Source organism: Hylobates moloch, unplaced genomic scaffold (genome assembly GCF_009828535.3).
Source record: "Hylobates moloch isolate HMO894 unplaced genomic scaffold, HMol_V3 SCAFFOLD_6, whole genome shotgun sequence".
In the NCBI taxonomy this organism is placed as follows: Eukaryota; Metazoa; Chordata; class Mammalia; order Primates; family Hylobatidae; genus Hylobates; species Hylobates moloch.
This window is the reverse complement of record NW_026652281.1, coordinates 137,133,801-137,151,012: the sequence shown is the minus strand read 5'-3', so window position 1 is coordinate 137,151,012 and position 17,212 is coordinate 137,133,801. Positions and strand designations below refer to the sequence as shown.

The following is a 17,212-nucleotide window of genomic DNA, read 5'->3' as shown; positions in this document are numbered from 1 at the left end:
AATCTTGGCTCACTGCAACCTCAGGCTCCCGAGTTCAAGGGATTGTAGTAGAGACTGGGTTTCGCCATGTTGGCCAGGCGCATCTTGAACTCCTGACCTCAAGTGATCCTCCCGCCTCGGCCTCCCAAAGTGCTGGGGATTACAGGCGTGAGCCACTGCGCCAGGTCTAAACTCTTGGCCTCAAGCCATCCTCCCATTTCTACACTCCCAAAGTGTTGGGATTACAGGTGTGAGCCACTGCACCCAGCCAAGATACTTTAGACTCTACTAAGGCCATATTCATCAGTTGCTTTAAAGTAATTTGTATCTTGGTGGGCCACTGAATTCAACCTCTAGGTAAAAATTAGGAGCTTTCTATGAGTGCCCATTATATGCTAGACATTGTACCTCATGCACAGGCGCCATCGCCGGTAATTTTTTTTTGTTTTTTAGTAGAGTGGGTTTCACCGTGTCGGTCTCATCTCTGACCTCGTGATCTGCCGTGGATTACAAGCGTGAGCCACCGTGCCCGGCCGCTTTAGTTTTTTTTTTTATAACCTTGGTAGTGTTTTTAATTTACACAGGAGGCAATGGAGGCTCATTTAATTTGGCCAGTTAACTTGTAAGTGGCAAAGCAAGGATTCAGATGTAGGTTGATCCCATTCTAAAACCTCTGCTTTTTCTACTTGCATATTAGAAAGCTAGTTGGGCTAAGTTTTAGTTTAAGCAGAAAGTAAAGAATGGCATGTTGCTGAAAGTTGCGTATTTCTGAAAGTTGGTGCTTCTCTTGATTTCATTGCCTGTGTGGAGATAATGTAAAGAATATATGGGTGTTGGAGCCAAGCAGATTCTTTAGTTGGGTAAAAGCCGTGAAACCTGGCGCTGGAGACTCCGCTAGTTCCTTAGCTGAATACCGGGGAATACATAGTAAGCTCTGAAGTTTTGGTTCTTGCCTCTCCAATGAGATTAACATTTGGGAGACTAAATGTGTAATGTATTTGTGCTTTTCTTCAGTCTTCAAAAGGGCTAGTTATTGCTTTTATAAATTTCTTCCATATTTTATGCTGACATTATGCATAGTATAGAAATGTCTTTGTAAAATTGGAAGAGCTATCTACTGTGTGGAAAAGGTGTTTGAGTCTAGAACACAGGATTTAATATATGTGTGGATGACTAAGAGTCTGCTTTTGAAATCATTTGAAATGCCTCCCCTCCCTGTTGTATTATTATTTTTTGCATTATTTTCAGATTTATTTGGTTGGAGAACACATTTCTGAGGAGAATCATTCTGTGGAAAAAAAAGGAGCTGGACATACATAACTCAAGAAAGAAAAGAAAGTGGTACTAAATAGTAAATTATTGACTGGACAGAGTGTTAGGGTGCTTGGGCTTTTTTTCTTTTTTTTTTTTGAGACAGAGTCTCGCTCCTTTCACCCAGGCTGGAGTGCGGTCGCGGGACTTTGGCTCACTGCAGCCTCCATCTCCCTGGTTCAAGCAATTCCCTGCCTCAGCCTCCTGAGTAGCTGAGATTACTGGCGCACGCCACCACGCCCAGCTAATTTTTTTGTATTTTTAGTAGAGACAGCGTTTCATCATGTTGGCCAGACTGGTCTTGAACTCCTGAGCTCAGGCAGTCCTCCGCCTCGGCCTCCCAAAGTGTTGGGATTACAGGTGTGAGCCACCACTCCTGGCCTGGGCTTTAATTTCTAATATTGGTACTAGCCTCTCCTATTAGCACTGTGCCTTTGGGTGAATCATTGTGCCTTACTAAGCTCCATTTCCTAGTTCTTAGGCTAATTGATTTAGTTTTGGGCAGTTCACTTAGACACAAACTTTATGCCTCAGTTTATATGTAATATGAACAGAATGACCAGGTGGCCTGGTTTTCCCTGTACTACCCTGGTTTGTTATGTCCTCCTTTCTATCTTCTAGGTAGCTTTCTTTGGCCCATGACACAGTAATTTTGAGGATATTTTTAGTATCTGGTTAAAATCAGATTTTGTTTAGCATTGTATGTACTTAACACTGGATGCCTGGCCGGGTGTGGTGGCTCATGCCTGTAATCGCAGCAAATTGGGAGGCTGAGGTGGGTGGATCACCTAAGGTCAGGAGTTCAAGACCATCCTGGCCAACATGTGGAAACCCTGCCTTTACTAAAAATACAAAAAATTATCTGGGCGTGGTGGCATGCACCTATAATCCCAGCTACTCAGGAGGCTGAGGCAGGAGAATTGCTTGAACCTGGGAGGTGGGGGCTGCAGTGAGCCGAGATGGCACCACTGCACTCTAGCCTGGGTGACAGAGCGAGACTCTTTCTAAAAAGAACTGGATGCCTTTAAGTGAAGCATGCATTCTCTAGCTTACTCTGTGCTCTTTTTTACTTTTTTTCGAGAAAGGGTCTTGCTCTGTCACCCAGGCCAGAATGCAGTGGCACACTCACCACTGCAGCCTCAACCTCCTGGGCTCAAGCAATCCTCCCACATCAGCCTCCCAAATAGCTGCAGCTACGGGTGCATGCCACCATGCCTGGCTAATTTGCGTCATTTTGGTGGAGACAGGGTTTCGCTTTGTTGCCCAGGCTCATCCGCCTTGGCCTCTCAAAGTGTTGGGATTACAGGCGTAAGCCACAGCACCTGGCCACTGTTGTTTTATACCAGCTCTCTTAGTTTAAATTACCTGCCTGCTTCTGAGCTCCTTAGCAATGTCTAATGACAATAGTCTAAATGCTAGCAGTTTGGGTTTTCCTGTTCTCATTTTGTCCTTAATCTTAGCTTTTAAAATTTTGACATATAGTTAAGCATTCCTTCAGGATTCTAAACTGTCTTAATGATTATTTTATTTATTTGTTTAGAGACAGGGGCTCACTTTATCACAGAGACTGGAGTGCAGTCGTGTGATCATAGTTTACTGCAGCCTTGAACTCCTGGGTCCAAGCGATCCTCCCACCCCAGCCTCCCATGTACCTGGGACTAGAGGCTCATGCCGCTGTGCCTGGCGAGTTAAGAAAAAAAAAAAAGTGCCAGGCGCGGTGGCTCACGCCTGTAATACCAGCACTTTGGGAGGCCGAGGTGGGCGAATCACCTGACGTCAGGAGTTGAAGACCAGCCTGACCAATATGATGAAACCCTGTCACTACTAAAAATACAAAAATTAGCCGGGTGTAGTGGCATGTGCCTATAATCCCAGCTACTTGGGAGGCTGAGACAGGAGAGTCGCTTGAACCCGGGAGGTAGAGGTTGCAGTGAGCCAAGATCACGCTATTGCACTGCAGCCTGGGCAACAAGAGCAAAACTCTGTCTCAAAAAAAATATATATTTTTTTTGTAGAAACTGGGTCTCGCTATGTTGCCCAGGCTGGTTGCAACCTCCTGGCCTCAAGTGACTAGTAATCCGCCCTTCTTGGCCTCCCACGGTGCTAGGATTACAGGCATGAGCCACTGCACCCAACTTAAATGGTTATTATAGACAAAATAATAAATCATTGGTGTGTCATATTTTTGTTGATTTTTTTTTTTTTTTTATAGACAGAGTCTTGCTCAGGTTCAAGTAATTGTCTTGTCTCAGCCTCCTGAGTAGCTGGGAGTACAGGTTTGTACCACCAAGCCCGGGTAATTTTTGTATTTTTAGTAGAGACGGATTTCACCATGTTGGCCAGGCTGATTTCAAACTCCTGACCTCAGGTGATCTGCTTGCCTTGGCCTCCCAAAATGATGGGATTACAGGCGTGAGCCACCGCACCCAGCCTTTTTGTTGAACTTTATTTTTTTATTTTATTTTATTTCATTTTGAGACGGAGTTTCGCTCTTGTTGCCCAGGCTGGAGTGCAGTGGCATGATCTCGGCTCACCACAACCTCTGCCTCCTGGGTTCAAGTGATTCTCCTACCTCAGCTTGCTGAGTAGCTGTGATTACAGGCATGCGCCACTACACCTGGCTAATTTTGTATTTTTAGCAGAGACGGGGATTCTCCGTGTAGGTCAGGCTGGTCTTGAACTCCTGACCTTAGGTAATCCACCTGCCTCGGCCTCCCAAAGTGCTGGGATTACAGGCTTGAGCCACCACGTCCGGCCAGTGCAGATATCTAAAAAGATAAGGACTTTAAAAACAACAATCTTACTATCATTATTACACCTGAAATAATAGCAGTAATCCTTTTATATCATCAAATATTCAGTCACTGTTAAAATGTCAGACTGTTGGCCGGGCACCTTAGGAAGCTGAGGCAGCTGGATCCCTTGAAGGCAGGAGTTCGAGACCAGCTTGGCCAACATGGTGATACCCTATCTCTACTATAAAAATAAAAAAAATTAGCTGGGCATGGTGGCGTGTGCCTGTAATCCCAGTTACTCGGGAGGCTGAGGCAAGAGAACCACTGGAATCTGGGAGGCGGAGGCTGCAGTGAGCTGAGGTTGTGCCATTGCACTCCAGCCTGGGTGACAGAGCAAGACTCCATCTCAAAAAAAGGAAAAAAAAAGGACTGTCAAGATTAATAGCTGAAGACTGTTCAGTTTTCAAATTAGGATCCAAATAAAGCTCATACGCTGCAATTGGTTGATTTTCTTGTCCTTTTCATCTGTAGTTCTGCTGTTACTTTTATTCACTTGCAATTTACTGTTAATCCATGGACTTTGTAAAATTTTTTACATTCTGGATATACATATATATATATATATATATTTGCATCCTCTTGCATTTCCTTGTTTTAAAATAGTTATTGTCCCTCAGGAACAAACTGAAAGGGCAAGAACCACAGCCTTATCAAGGCCTCTCTTAAAAGCCTCTCCTTGTTTTGGGTCAGTAGAAATGATTATGGATATCTTACCTGCTGGCAAGCTTTTAGGTCTATCCCTTAAACACAGTCCTAAGTTTAGTAATTGCAGACATAAGAAAATTGAACCACTCAAGACTGTTTGCAAAGAGCAAAAGCCTCCAGCCCAGGCTTCTGAAGAGGTAGTTCTTCACTCCTCATAGTTATAAAGCCACCTGGAAATCCTTAAAAATCTTCTTGCAGAAGCTTTTAAATGGGGGGAAAAAAGGGAAAAAATCCTGAAAGGTCTTTCTGAATCTTTTTTTTTGGAGCAGGGGATGTGACAGGAAATAAGGAATCATGAAGTAAAGGTTTATGCTTGAAAATGCTTGTGTAGCCGGGTGCAGTGGATCATGACTGTAATCCTAGCATTTTGGGAGGCTGAGGTGGGTGGATCACTTGAGGCCAGGAGTTTGAGACCAGCCTGGTCAACATGGCGAAACCCCATCTCTACTAAAAATACAAAAATCAGCCAGGTGTGGTGGTGTGCACCTGTAATCCCAGCTCTTCAGGAGGCTGAGGCACGAGAATTGCTTGAACCTGGGAGGCAGAGGTTGCAGTGAGCTGAGATTGTGCCACTGCACTCCAGCCTGGGTGACAGAGTGAGACTCTATCTGAAGAAAAAAAATAAAAACTTGTGTGGCTGGGCATGGTGTCTCTTGCCTGTAATGCCAGCACTTTGGGAGATTGAGGCAGGAAGATCACATGAACCTTGAAGTTTGAACCAGCCTTGGCAACATACTGAGACCCCATCTCTTAAAAAAATGCTTGTGCATTTTAAGTTAGTGGTATATGCGTATTAAAGGGTGTAGCTAGCTGTATTTCAGAATTGATATTTTTACAAATACCGACTGTGTGTGTGTGTACATGGGGGTACTGTTGCATTAAAAATAATTGATGATTTCCTTAGGAAACTTCAGTTTTCACTAAGCTCTTAAAAGCAATTTGTAGAAAATTTACTTGTTTTTTGAGGAAATATAAACCAAGACAATGATTTCTTTTCTTTACAGAGACCATGAAACGTATGGTGCAATAGCCCTACTTTTGGTGGGAAAAATATACAGCCATTCTGGTGAAGCAGTGAGTAGTGGTATCAGTAGCTTATACTACAGTGTCCAGGTTGAGAACTTAGGCCCTCAAGTAGTATGCTTGAATGATTGTGTTGTGGTACATTATAAGTAATATTTTTTTGGTGATTATTCTGCTTATATGCCAAGATGTCAATAAAGGCTTTACACAGTGAAACAGAGAAGAGGCAAGTGCCAGTCACTCCCTGACCCACACAGCTTTAGGACGCCCACTACTGTGCAGTATGTGTTGAGAGTGAGCTCTTCCATTGCATGTTGCATTAATATGATCTTTTTCAGAAGTGATTATTAGTTGGGCATTAAACCTGGTTTCATTCTGAGTCTAAAGAATCCTCCGGGCCACTCTGCCTGTGGGGTAGCCCTGCTCTGTCTATGGAGAAGCTACTCTAGCAAAAAAAAAAGTGAAAAAAAAAAAAAAATCCTGTAACAAATTATGGAATTAAAAATAAAACTTAAAAGTAGATTTTATACACTAACTAGATGTGTTATATACAAACTATGCTAGGCATGTTTTATTGGACTTAGGGTTTCCTTTTTTTTTATTTTTGAGATGGGTCTCACTTTTGTCGCCCAGGCCAGAGTGCAGTGGTGCGATCTTAGCTCACTGGAACCTCCGCCTTCCGGGTTCAAACAATTCTTGTGCCTCAGCCTTCCTAGTAGCTGGGATTTCGGGTGCCTGCCACCATCTCTGGCTAATTTTTGTATTTTTAGTAGAGACAGAGTTTCACCATATTGGCCATGCTGCTCTTGGACTCCTGGCCTCGGCCTCCCAAAATGCTGGGATTACAGGCATGAGCCACAGCGCCCGGCCTGGACTGGGGTTTCTGATGAGGTTTTCAACCTCTTACTGTAAATAAGACTGTACTCTACTGTGTACTATTTTAAAGTAAAGCTCTTGTTGAAACAAGGTCTAATCTTCCTAAGATCAGGTTTTCTGTGGGACTACTAAAGAGTTTATATATTATGTGCTTATCTTCACTGTAATGGCTGAGTTAATTTCATATTGATAAAAAATGAAAGATGTGTTAGTAGTTATTTTTGCCTGTAAAGTGCATCATTATTTCCTGGTATTTATTTACCCTGTTTTCCCTAAATTCTTGAGTAAATTCAGACACACAGTACCAGAACAGAAGCTTGTTGTAGTGGCAGGTATTGCAAGAAAGTAATTGGAGATTAAGTTATATTCTAGGTAGATTTAATATAGAATGCCTTTACTAAACACTTTTGGGCAGTGGTTGTCAAAACGAGTGTGCATAGATTTCTGAGCTTCATTCCATCATTTTGCATTTTAAACAAAGTGATTCTGATACAGAAGATTCTTGGACCATATTTGGAGATAACTGATTTTTAGGGGATAGTTTGCCAAAGTATTTAATAGAACAATCAATTTGTTAAGCCTGTTTTAAAGGTTACCGGTTAAGGCCAGTCATGGTGGCTCATGCCTGTAATCCCAGCACTTTGGGAGGCCAAGGTGGGTGGCTCATTTGAGGCCAGGAGTTTGAGACCAGCCTGGCCAACATGGTGAAGCCCCGTATCTACAAAAAATACAAAAAAATTAGTCGGGCGTGGTGATGTGCGCCTGTAATTGGGAGGCTGAGACATGAGAATCACTTGAGCCTGGGAGGTGAAGGTTGCAGTGAGCTGAGATCTCCCCACTGCACTCCAGCCTGGGTGAAAGAGTGAGACTCTGTCTCAAAAAAAAAAAAAGTTAATGGTTAGTTAACAATGAGACATAATTACAAACTAAGCAATGTATCATATGTGGGGATGGGCAACTTGGGTGGCTGATCTAAATCCTTATTGTAGAGCTGGTAATTAGTCTTGCAAATGATTTCCTCAATCTATAAGTTTAAGCAGTCCGTAATTTTCATTTCTTTACCTTGAACCAATTTTATGTAATTGGCTTACTATAGAATAGTGGATTTTAGCCTTTTAAAACTCATAATCCCTATAATACTTAATTTCACTTTTTTGCATATTTCTTGTTTTTTTAAATGTGTGAGGTTTTAAATTTTTGTTTATTTTTTCTTGCATATTTCTACAATCTAAGAAGGTTGCCAAGTTTTACTTTCTGTATTTTATAGTAGCTACTATGTATTTTCAATTTCTGTGCTAAGTCCTGTGCCAAATACTTTGTTTACATTGTTTCATTTAACTCTGGCAAATCTGCTGAAGTAAATTCTATTAATCCCCATTTCATAGATAGACAGCAAGGCTCAGAGGTTACTTAAGCAAAATTGCCTAAAATTGTAAATGGTAGATAATAGTAGATATGTTCAAGATGCCTTTTTGAATGATACACAATTCTCCGGGGTTTGAAAACCTTGTTCTAATTAAAATGTACTTAACTATATTTTGCCATACCACTTAGTTTATGGTTTTGCTGGGGAGTTAACCTGGCAGTTAGAAATAAGAGTTCTCTGTTCCTCACTTACCTAGGCAACAGCTATTTGCTGTAAACATTAATTGCTCTTCAGTTCAATATAGTGAACTTTGGACATTTTTGGAAATCATTTCTTCTACATGGTCCTGGGTCTTAAATTAGATAACATGCTGTTTTGCCTTGATTGGCTTGGATCTGGCAGTAGTGAAACCTGCTTGTTCATAAGAGGAAGTACAAATTGTCAGCTTTGAAGCCTGTTGAGTACAGGTCAGTGTTTAGTAAGTGCTGGATGACTGAATTTGAAAAGGATTTCAGACTAAAATAAGTTGTTAGGTAACCTTTCTTTGAGGAATTTTTTTTTTTTTTTTTTTTGAGATGGCGTCTCATTCTGTCACCCAGTCTGGAGTGCAGTGGTGTGATCTCGGCTCACTGTAACCTGTGCCTCCTGAGTTCAAGCGATTCTCCTGCCTCCGCCTACCAAGCAGCTGGGACCACAGACGTGTGCCACCATGCCCGGCTAGTTTTTTTGTATTTTTAATGGAGATGGGGTTTCACCATGTTGGCTAGGCTGGTCTCGAACTCCTGACCTCAGGTGATCCTCCCACCTTGGTCTCCCATAAAAAAGATTATTTTATGCCGGCATTTAATTTATTTGGAAAATGTCAAGTATGTTGCTGTAAGTGATGTATTAATACAAAAATGAAATCAATATTTGTCTGATCCTAAAAATATTTTGCAGCTGGGCACGGTGGCTCACGCCTGTAATCCCAGCACTATGGGAGGCTGAGGTGGGCGGATCACGAGGTCAGGAGATCGAGGCTAACACGGTGAAACCCTGTCTCTACTAAAAAACACAAAAAGAAAATTAGCCAGGCATGGTGGCGGGCGCCTGTAGTCTGAGCTACTCAGGAGGCTGAGGCAGGAGAGTGGCGTGAACCCGGGAGGCGGAGCTTGCAGTGAGCCGAGATCGTGCCACTGCACTCCAGCCTGGGTGACAGAGGAGACAACGTCTCAAAAAAAAAAAAAAAAATTTTTTTTTTGCCCACTTTGTGACTATTATAATTTTCTTGGATAGTTATTTAAAAAGGAATTTCCATTTAGGGAGTTAAATAATTTGAATGCTATACAGATGTTATTTTTTCTTTTGAAAAGACTGAAGCATAAGTGTTTTCTATATCTATAGTTGTTTCCTTTTTTTTTTTTTCCTTTGTTGTTGAGACGGAGTCTCACTCTGTCGTCCAGGCTGGAGTGCAGTGGTGCGATCTGGGCTTACTGCAAGCTCCGCCTCCTGGGTTCACGCCATTCTCCTGCCTCAGTCTCCCGAGTAGCTGGGACTACAGGTGCCCGCCACCACGCCTGGCTAATTTTTTTTTGTATTTGTAGTAGAGACAGGGTTTCACTGTGTTAGCCAGGATGGTCTTGATCTCTTGACCTCGTGATCCGCCTGCCTCAGCCTCCCAAAGTGCTGGGATTACAGGTGTGAGCCACTGTGCCCGGCCAGTTGTTTCCATTTTTATTTCCAAACTTAATTATACAGGTAAGGTTTTTTAGAGGATTGTTTGAAGGCATGTGGTTGGGAGCTTAAAATGTAAATTATTAGAGTTTGAACTTTTCCCCCTCCAGAGCTGCCTGTGATTTATAAAAGAAGATTGAATAGACTTTTTTTAAAGATTGAGTAATTTATTTTTCTTTTATTGAGACAGTCTTGCGCTGTTGCCCAGGCTGGAGCACAGTGGCACAATCTTGGCTCACTGCAACCTCTGCGTCCTGAGTTCAAGTGATTCTTGTGTGTCAGCTTCCCGAGTAGCTGAGATTACAGGTGTGCACCACTGCATCTGGCTAATTTCTTTGTATTTTTAGTAGAGATGGGGTTTCACCGTGTTGGCCAGACTGGTCTTGAACTCCTGGCCTCAAGTGGTCTGCTTGCCTGGGCCTCCCAAAGTGCTGCAGTTATAGGTGTGAGCCACTGTGCCCGGCCAAGATTGAGTAATTTCTTATGGTCAGAAAGATCTTTATTTTTTCAGCCTTTCTCCACACCAGTTGATTTTATAAGATACTGTTTTTAATATTGCTAAAGTCATCTTCCCTCCCACCCCCCATGTATTTGAGTACTCTGCAGACTGCCCTTGTAATACTTGGAGCTTTTAATTAAAAAATTATCCAATGACATACAGTAAATAAAATCAAATACATTTTATTTTTAATATAATAATAGCTACCATATATTTTGCCCACCTACTGTGTACTAGACCCTACGGTATAAGCACTCGTGTATGTATTCTTACTTAATCTTGCTGAAAATTCTATCGTGATTGTTGACTGCAATTCGAAAATACAAAAAGCTCAGAAAACTGGACTTCTTTTGTTAGCTTTTTGGTGACAAAACCTAACCTGACCTGCAGTGATGTAAGGCTCTTTTACCTATTTATCCATTCATTTAGTGTGAGTATGCTTTCATTTTATTTCAATTCTGAAATATTAAATGCTTGATAATGGCATGCTTATTATCTTCTGGAAACCAGAAAAATTGTGAATTCTGAAGCCTGTCTACCACTTCAGGACAGAAAAGATCATGCGGGCCTGTTAGCTCCCTCAGTGTCTTGATGGAGAAGAGAAGTTAAGTAACTTAATGAAATGAGGGGAGACAGTGGTTAAGAACCTGACTTTGGGCCACTTCCTGGATACATATACTGGCTCTACTGGAAGAGCCACTAGGGGGTCACTTTCCTTTTCTGTGCTTTAGTTTCTTCAGTTATAAAATAGGGATAGTAATAGTACTTTACTGTGGTGATTAAATCAATTAATGTAACTACGCATTTAACAATAGTGCCTTGTATATAGTAAGTGCTATATAAGTATTAACTATTACTACTTTTTTTTTTTTTTTGAGATGGAGCTTCGCTCTTGTTGCCCAGGCTGGAGTGCAATGGCATGATCTTGGCTCACTGCAACCTCCGCCTCCTGGGTTCAAGTGGTTCTCCTGCCTCAGTCTCCTGAGTAGCTGGGATTACAGGCATGCGCCACCATGCCCAGCTAATTTTGTATGTTTCTCCATGTTGGTCAGGCTGGTCTCAAACTCCCAACCTCAGGTAATCCGCCTGTTTTGGCCTCCCAAAGTGCTGGGATTACAGGTGTGAGCCACTGTGCCTGGCCAAACTATTATTACTTTTATGAAGTAGGTGCTAAGTGGCAGAACTATAATAGGATGAATGTGACAGTAGTTTCTTCTTTTTCTTTATTTTTTTGAGACGGAGTCTCACCTGGTTGCCCAGGCTGGAGTGCAGTGGCGTGATCTTGGCTCACCGCAACCTCCGCCTCCTGGGGTCAAGCGATTCTCCTGCCTCAGCCTCCTGAGTAGCTGGGACTGCAGGTGTGCACCACCACGCCTGGCTAATTTTTTTGTATTTTCAGTAGAGACGGAGTTTTACCATATTGGCCAGGCTGGTCTCCAACTCCTGACCTCAAGTGATCCTCTTGCCTTGGCCTGCCAAAGTGCTGGGATCACAGGCGTTAGCCACTGTGCCTGAGCTGACAGTAGCTTTTGAAGTCACTTAACATGGGTTTGCTTTTGAATATCCACTGAACCTGCACCCTGTTGTACTGTGGCCTACGGTATAATAGGAGCATCTTTAAAATGCTTTGAAAGGATCTGTAGAAGTTTCAGATAATACCTGTGAAGTATTACTTTCCTTTTTTTTTTTTTTGAGATGGAGTCTTGCACTGTTGCCCAGGCTGGAGTGCAGTGGCACGATCTCACTGCAAGCTCTGCCTCCTGGGTTCATGCCATTCTCTTGCCTCAGTCTCCTGGTTACTACAGACGCCCGCCACCATGCCCGGATAATTTTTTTTTTTTTTGTATTTTTAGTAGAGACGGGGTTTCACCGTGTTAGCCAGGATGGTACCCGCCCACCTCAGCCTCCAAATCGGGTTACAGGTGAGACCACCACACCCGCCTTTTTTTTTTTTTTTTTTGCTTTGAGACAGGCTGGAGTGCAGTGGTGAGATCTCGGCTCACTGCAAGCTCCGCCTCCCTGATTCACGCCATTCTCCTGCCTCAGCCTCCTGAGTAGCTAGGACTGCAGGTGCCCATCACCACACCCGGCTAATTTTTTGTATTTTTTTTGTATTTTTGGTAGAGACAGGGTTTCACCGTGTAAGCCAGGATGGTCTCACCGTGTAAGCCAGGATGGTCTCACCGTGTAAGCCAGGATGGTCTTGATCTGCTGACCTCATGATCCACCCACCTCAGCCTCCCAAAGTGCTGGGATTACAGGTGTGAGCCATCGCACCCAGCCTGTTTCTGTTTTTTGAGATGGAGTCTCACTGTCGCCAGGCTGGAGTGCAGTGGCGCGGTCTCGGCTCACTGCAACCTCCACCTCCTGGGTTCAAGTGATTCTCTTGCCTGAGCCTCCCGAGTAGCTTTGATTCCAGGCATGTGCCGCCACACCCAGCTAATTTTTGTATTTTTAGTAGAGACAGAGTTTCACCATGTTGACCAGGATGGTCTCGATCTCCTGACCTCATGATCTGCCCGCTTCGGCCTCCCAAAGTGCTGTGATTACAGGTGTGAGCCTCCACACCTGGCCTACTTTCTCCTTTTAATTTGGAAGAATGACAGAATTTTACTAGGGAATGAGGTTAACAGTTGCTTGCACAGTGGAGGGTGGGGGTGTCTCTTAATGTTTTTCTTTCATTAGCACCTGGGGCTGATGGCTTATGAGGAAATTGTTATAGTCTTTTAGTAGGTAAGTTTTGTCCCTATAGTCCCCTTCTGGCATGCTTGCTTTCTATTTTCCATTTTTGTTCTTTTTTTTTTTGAGATGGAGTCTTGCTCTGTCACCAGGCTGGAGTGCAGTGAAGCGATCTTGGCTCGCTGCAACCTCTGCCTCCCGGGTTCAGGCGATTCTCCTGCCTCAGCCTCCCGAGTAGCTGGGACTACAGGTGCGTGCACCATGCCCGGCTAATTTTTCATATTTTTAGTAAAGACAGGGTTTCACCATGTTAGCCAGGATGGTCTCCATCTCCTGACCTTGTGATCCACTTGCCTCAGCCTCCCAAAATGCTGGGATTACAGCTGTGAGCCACCACACCCAGCCTTTTTTTTTTTTTTTTGCCTTAGAGACAGGGTCTCTGTTGCCCAGGCTGGAGTGCAATGGCATGATCATAGCTTACTGCAGCCTTGAACTCCTGGTCTCAAGTGATCCTCCTGCCTCAGCCTTCTGAATAGCAGGGACTACAGGCCTTTGCCTCCACACCTGGCTAATTGTTTCATTTTTAGCAAATTGTTTTATTTTTAGTAACAACAATGTCTTGAACACCTAGGCTCAAACGATACTCCTGCTTTGGCCTCCAGAAGTGCGTGGATTACAGGCATGAGCCACAAGGCCTGGCCACCAGTATGCTTTCTAAACATTATTGAAAAGGGCTCATATTTGAGAATGTAAGGGAAAGGGAATTATTTTTGTGTTCTTATTAATTTTAAAATGATGGGATCAGATGAGAATAGCTGTGCTTTAAGTTTTTGTTTTTTTTTGTTTGTTTGTTTTTGTTTTTTTGAGAGGGAGTCTCACTGTGTCGCCCAGGCTGGAATGCAATGGCACGATCTTGGCTCACTGCAAACTCCACCTCCTGGGTTCAGGCAATTCTCCTGCACCAGCCTCATGAGTAGCTGGGATTACAGGCATCCACCATCACGCCTGGTTAGTTTTTTTGTATTTTTAGTAGAAACGGGGTTTTGCCATGTTGGCCTTGAACTCCTGACCTCAGGTGATCCACCCGCCTTGGCCTCCCAAAGTGCTAGGATTACAGGTGTGAGCCACTGTGCCTGGCCACGTTTTTAACAAAGTAATTTAGACACATTTAATCACATCACTAGACAGAAGACTTCACTAGCCTCTCTCTCTGTCTTTTTTTTTTTTATTTTTTTATTTTGAGGCAAGGTCTTGCTCTGTCATCCAGCCTGGAGTGCAGTATGCCATCATGGCTCACTTCAGGCTTAACCTTCTGGGCTCAAGTGATCCTTTCACCTCAGCCTCTCAAGTAGCTGGGACCACAAGCATGTGTCACTACACTCAGCTAATTTTTTGTAGAGGCAGGGTCTCCCTATGTGGCCTAGGCTGATCTCAAAATTCCTGGCCTCAACCTCCTAAAGTGCTAGGATTATAGGCATGAGCCATTGCTATCACTCTCAGCCAGTCTCCTCTTTGTCTCAAAAAAAAAAAAATGAAAAAAGAAAGAGTCTCACTCTGTTGCCCAGGCTGGAGTGCATCCTAGGTCACTGCAACCTCCACCTCCCAGGTTCACGCGATTCCCCTGGCTCAGCCTCCTGAGTAGATGGGATTATGGACGCACACCGCCAGGCCCGGCTAATTTTTTTGTATTTGTAGTAGAGGTGGGGTTTCATCACGTTGGCCAGGCTGGTCTTGAACTCCTCGTCTCAAGTGATCCACCCACGTCGGCCTCCCAGAGTGTTGAGATTACAGGCGTGAGCTACTGCTCCCAGCCAGCCTTCTTATTAAGAGACTGGTTATTCTCCGTCTATCACACTCTTAAACTGGCAGCCCTCTCCACTCAGGCACACTCACCAACATGCCCTCCTCTTTTTCTGCCAGATGGATCACCTTTATTTTATTGCTTATGTAAGCCTCTGAATCCTTAATAATATTCAGAATGGATAACTAGTCTTCACCATTTACCACTCCCTGTTTTGCTCTTCACTTAATCTGCTTGAGCCTTTCTAGGTCCCATTCCCTGCAAAGCCCATTTCCTGGTCACTAATCCACGGTGATTTCTTTCCTTCCGAAGACTGTAACCTCATTTGGCATTGACTGGTACATTCTGGTCTCACCTACTGAAGCTGTGTCCTAGGGCTGAGACTGTTTTATACTATCAGACCAGTTAGCATACTTGTTTTTTAAACATTTTATTTATTTTTAAGAGATGGGAGTCTCACTATGTTTCATATAGATTTATGCTTAGTGATAATTGAGGTGAATTTGCTGGCTTTTACCACTTAAGTTGGATAGATTTTCCTTTTTGTGTGCTTTCTTTGCATAGAAGTATTGGTGGAACTAAGTAAACTGAATTCATGCTTTAAAAAAACAGTTTTTTAGCTTCTTATTTTTAGATAATTTGAAACAGCAGAGAATTCTTGTGAACTCTTTCTAGAGTCACTCATTTGTAACATTTTGCCACATTTAATTTGTCATTCTCTATGTAAATAAATTTGTTTCTTGAACTGTTTGAGACTGAGTTGAAGACATCATTCTCCATTACTTATGCTTGAGCATTTCTTTTCTAAGATCAAAGGAAAACTATAGCCACAGTATAGTTTTCAAATTAAAGAAACATTGATAGAGTACTTTACTTTGTATCTCATGTTTCATTATTTCTTCAATTTTTCCAATAAAAATTTCCTTCATTGTGTTTTTTCTCCTCTAGTAAATGATTATGTATTACATTTACTTGCAATATAATTATGTAGCAATTATGTAATAAGGACTCTTCCTCAATTTGGATTTGCCTGATATTTACTCCTGAGAGGTTTAGGTTATGCAGGCAATGTTGTGTTCTCGGAACAGCACATCTGCAGGCCCATGATAGCCATGTGCCCTCATTGGCAGTGTGTACTTTGATTCTCCCTCAAGTTAGGGCGTTGTCCTGTTTCTCTGCTGTGTAATCACTGTTTCCCTTGCACTAATAATTCTTTACCAATGTACTGCTTCTCATAAAACTTTCCCCTCTATATTTAGCTAGATATACATTTTTTTTTCATTGTTTCATATTTTAATTTTTTACTTAATTATGAGATCAGGTCTCGCTATGTTGCCCAGGCTGGACTTAATTAAACTCCTGGCCTCAAGTGATCAGCCTCTTGAGTAGCTAGTATTATAGGCTTGAGCCACCATGCCTGGCTGCATTTTTTTTTTCTTTTTTTGAGATGGAGTCTCGCCTGGTTGCCCAGGCTGGAGTGCAGTGGCGTGATCTGTAAACTCACCTCCCAGGTTCAAATGATTCTCCTGCCTCAGCCTCCCAAGTAGCTGGGATTACAGGTGTCTGTCACCACCCCTGGGTAATTTTTTGTATTTTTAGTAGAGATGGGATTTCACCATGCTGGCCAGGCTGGTCTTGAACTTCTGACCTCAGGTGATCCACCTGCCTTGACCTCCCAAAGTGCTGGGATTACAGGCATGAGCCATTACACCTGGCTGCATATTTTTTTTTTTTTTTTTTTTGTTGACACCAAGTTTCACTCTTATTGCCCAGGCTGGAGGGCAATGGTGTGATCTTGGCCCACTGCAACCTCTGCCTCCTGGGTTCAAGTGATTCTCCTGCCTCAGTCTCCCAAGTAGCCGGGATTACAGGCGCATGCCACCATGCCCGGCTGCTTTTTGTATGTTTAGTAGAGACTGGGTTTTGCCATGTTGGCCAGGCTGGTCTCGAATTCCTGACCTCAGGTGATCACCTGCCTTGGCCTCCCAAAGTGCTGGGATTACAGGCATGAGCCACCATGGCCCACCACGCGTTTTGTTTGTTTGTTTTTGTTTTTTGTAGTTGGTTCTTTCTGTGTTGCCCAGGATGGCCTCGAACTCCGGCTCAAGTGATGCTTCTGTTTTAGCCTCCTAAATACTTTGGACTATGGGCATGCTTGTCTTAGATGCACATTTTTAAAAGTTTTTTGAAATTGTAAAAAAAAAAAAATAATAAAATGTATTTTAACTATTAAGGATACAGTTCAGTAGTAGTGTTAAGTACATTCACATTGTTGTGAAACAGATCTCCGGAAGTTTTTCATCTTGCAAAACTAAAATTCAATAGTTTTTAAGCAACAGCTTCCCATTTCTCCTTCTCCACCTCCTATCAACCATTCTACTTTCTGCTTCTGTGAATTTGACTACGTTAGATACTTTTCATGTAAGTGGATTCATGCAATATCTTTTTATGATAGGCTTACTTAA

General features: G+C 42.9%; 1 protein-coding gene across 8 annotated transcripts in view; it reads left to right on the top strand.

Moving 5' to 3' along the window:
- Positions 1-5,773: 5,773 nt before the first annotated feature.
- Positions 5,774-17,212, top strand: part of PWWP2A (PWWP domain containing 2A) — a 53,800-nt gene continuing 42,361 nt past the window's right edge. For 4 of the 8 annotated variants that reach the window (XR_009213882.1, XR_004248874.2, XM_032158522.2 and 1 more), the window contains exon 1: positions 5,776-5,864. The gene's annotated coding sequence lies outside the window, so the exon portion shown is untranslated. Of the gene's footprint in view, positions 5,865-17,212 lie in introns of all 8 variants that reach the window. The other 4 variants (XR_004248870.2, XR_009213881.1, XR_004248869.2 and 1 more) reach the window with 2 other exon arrangements.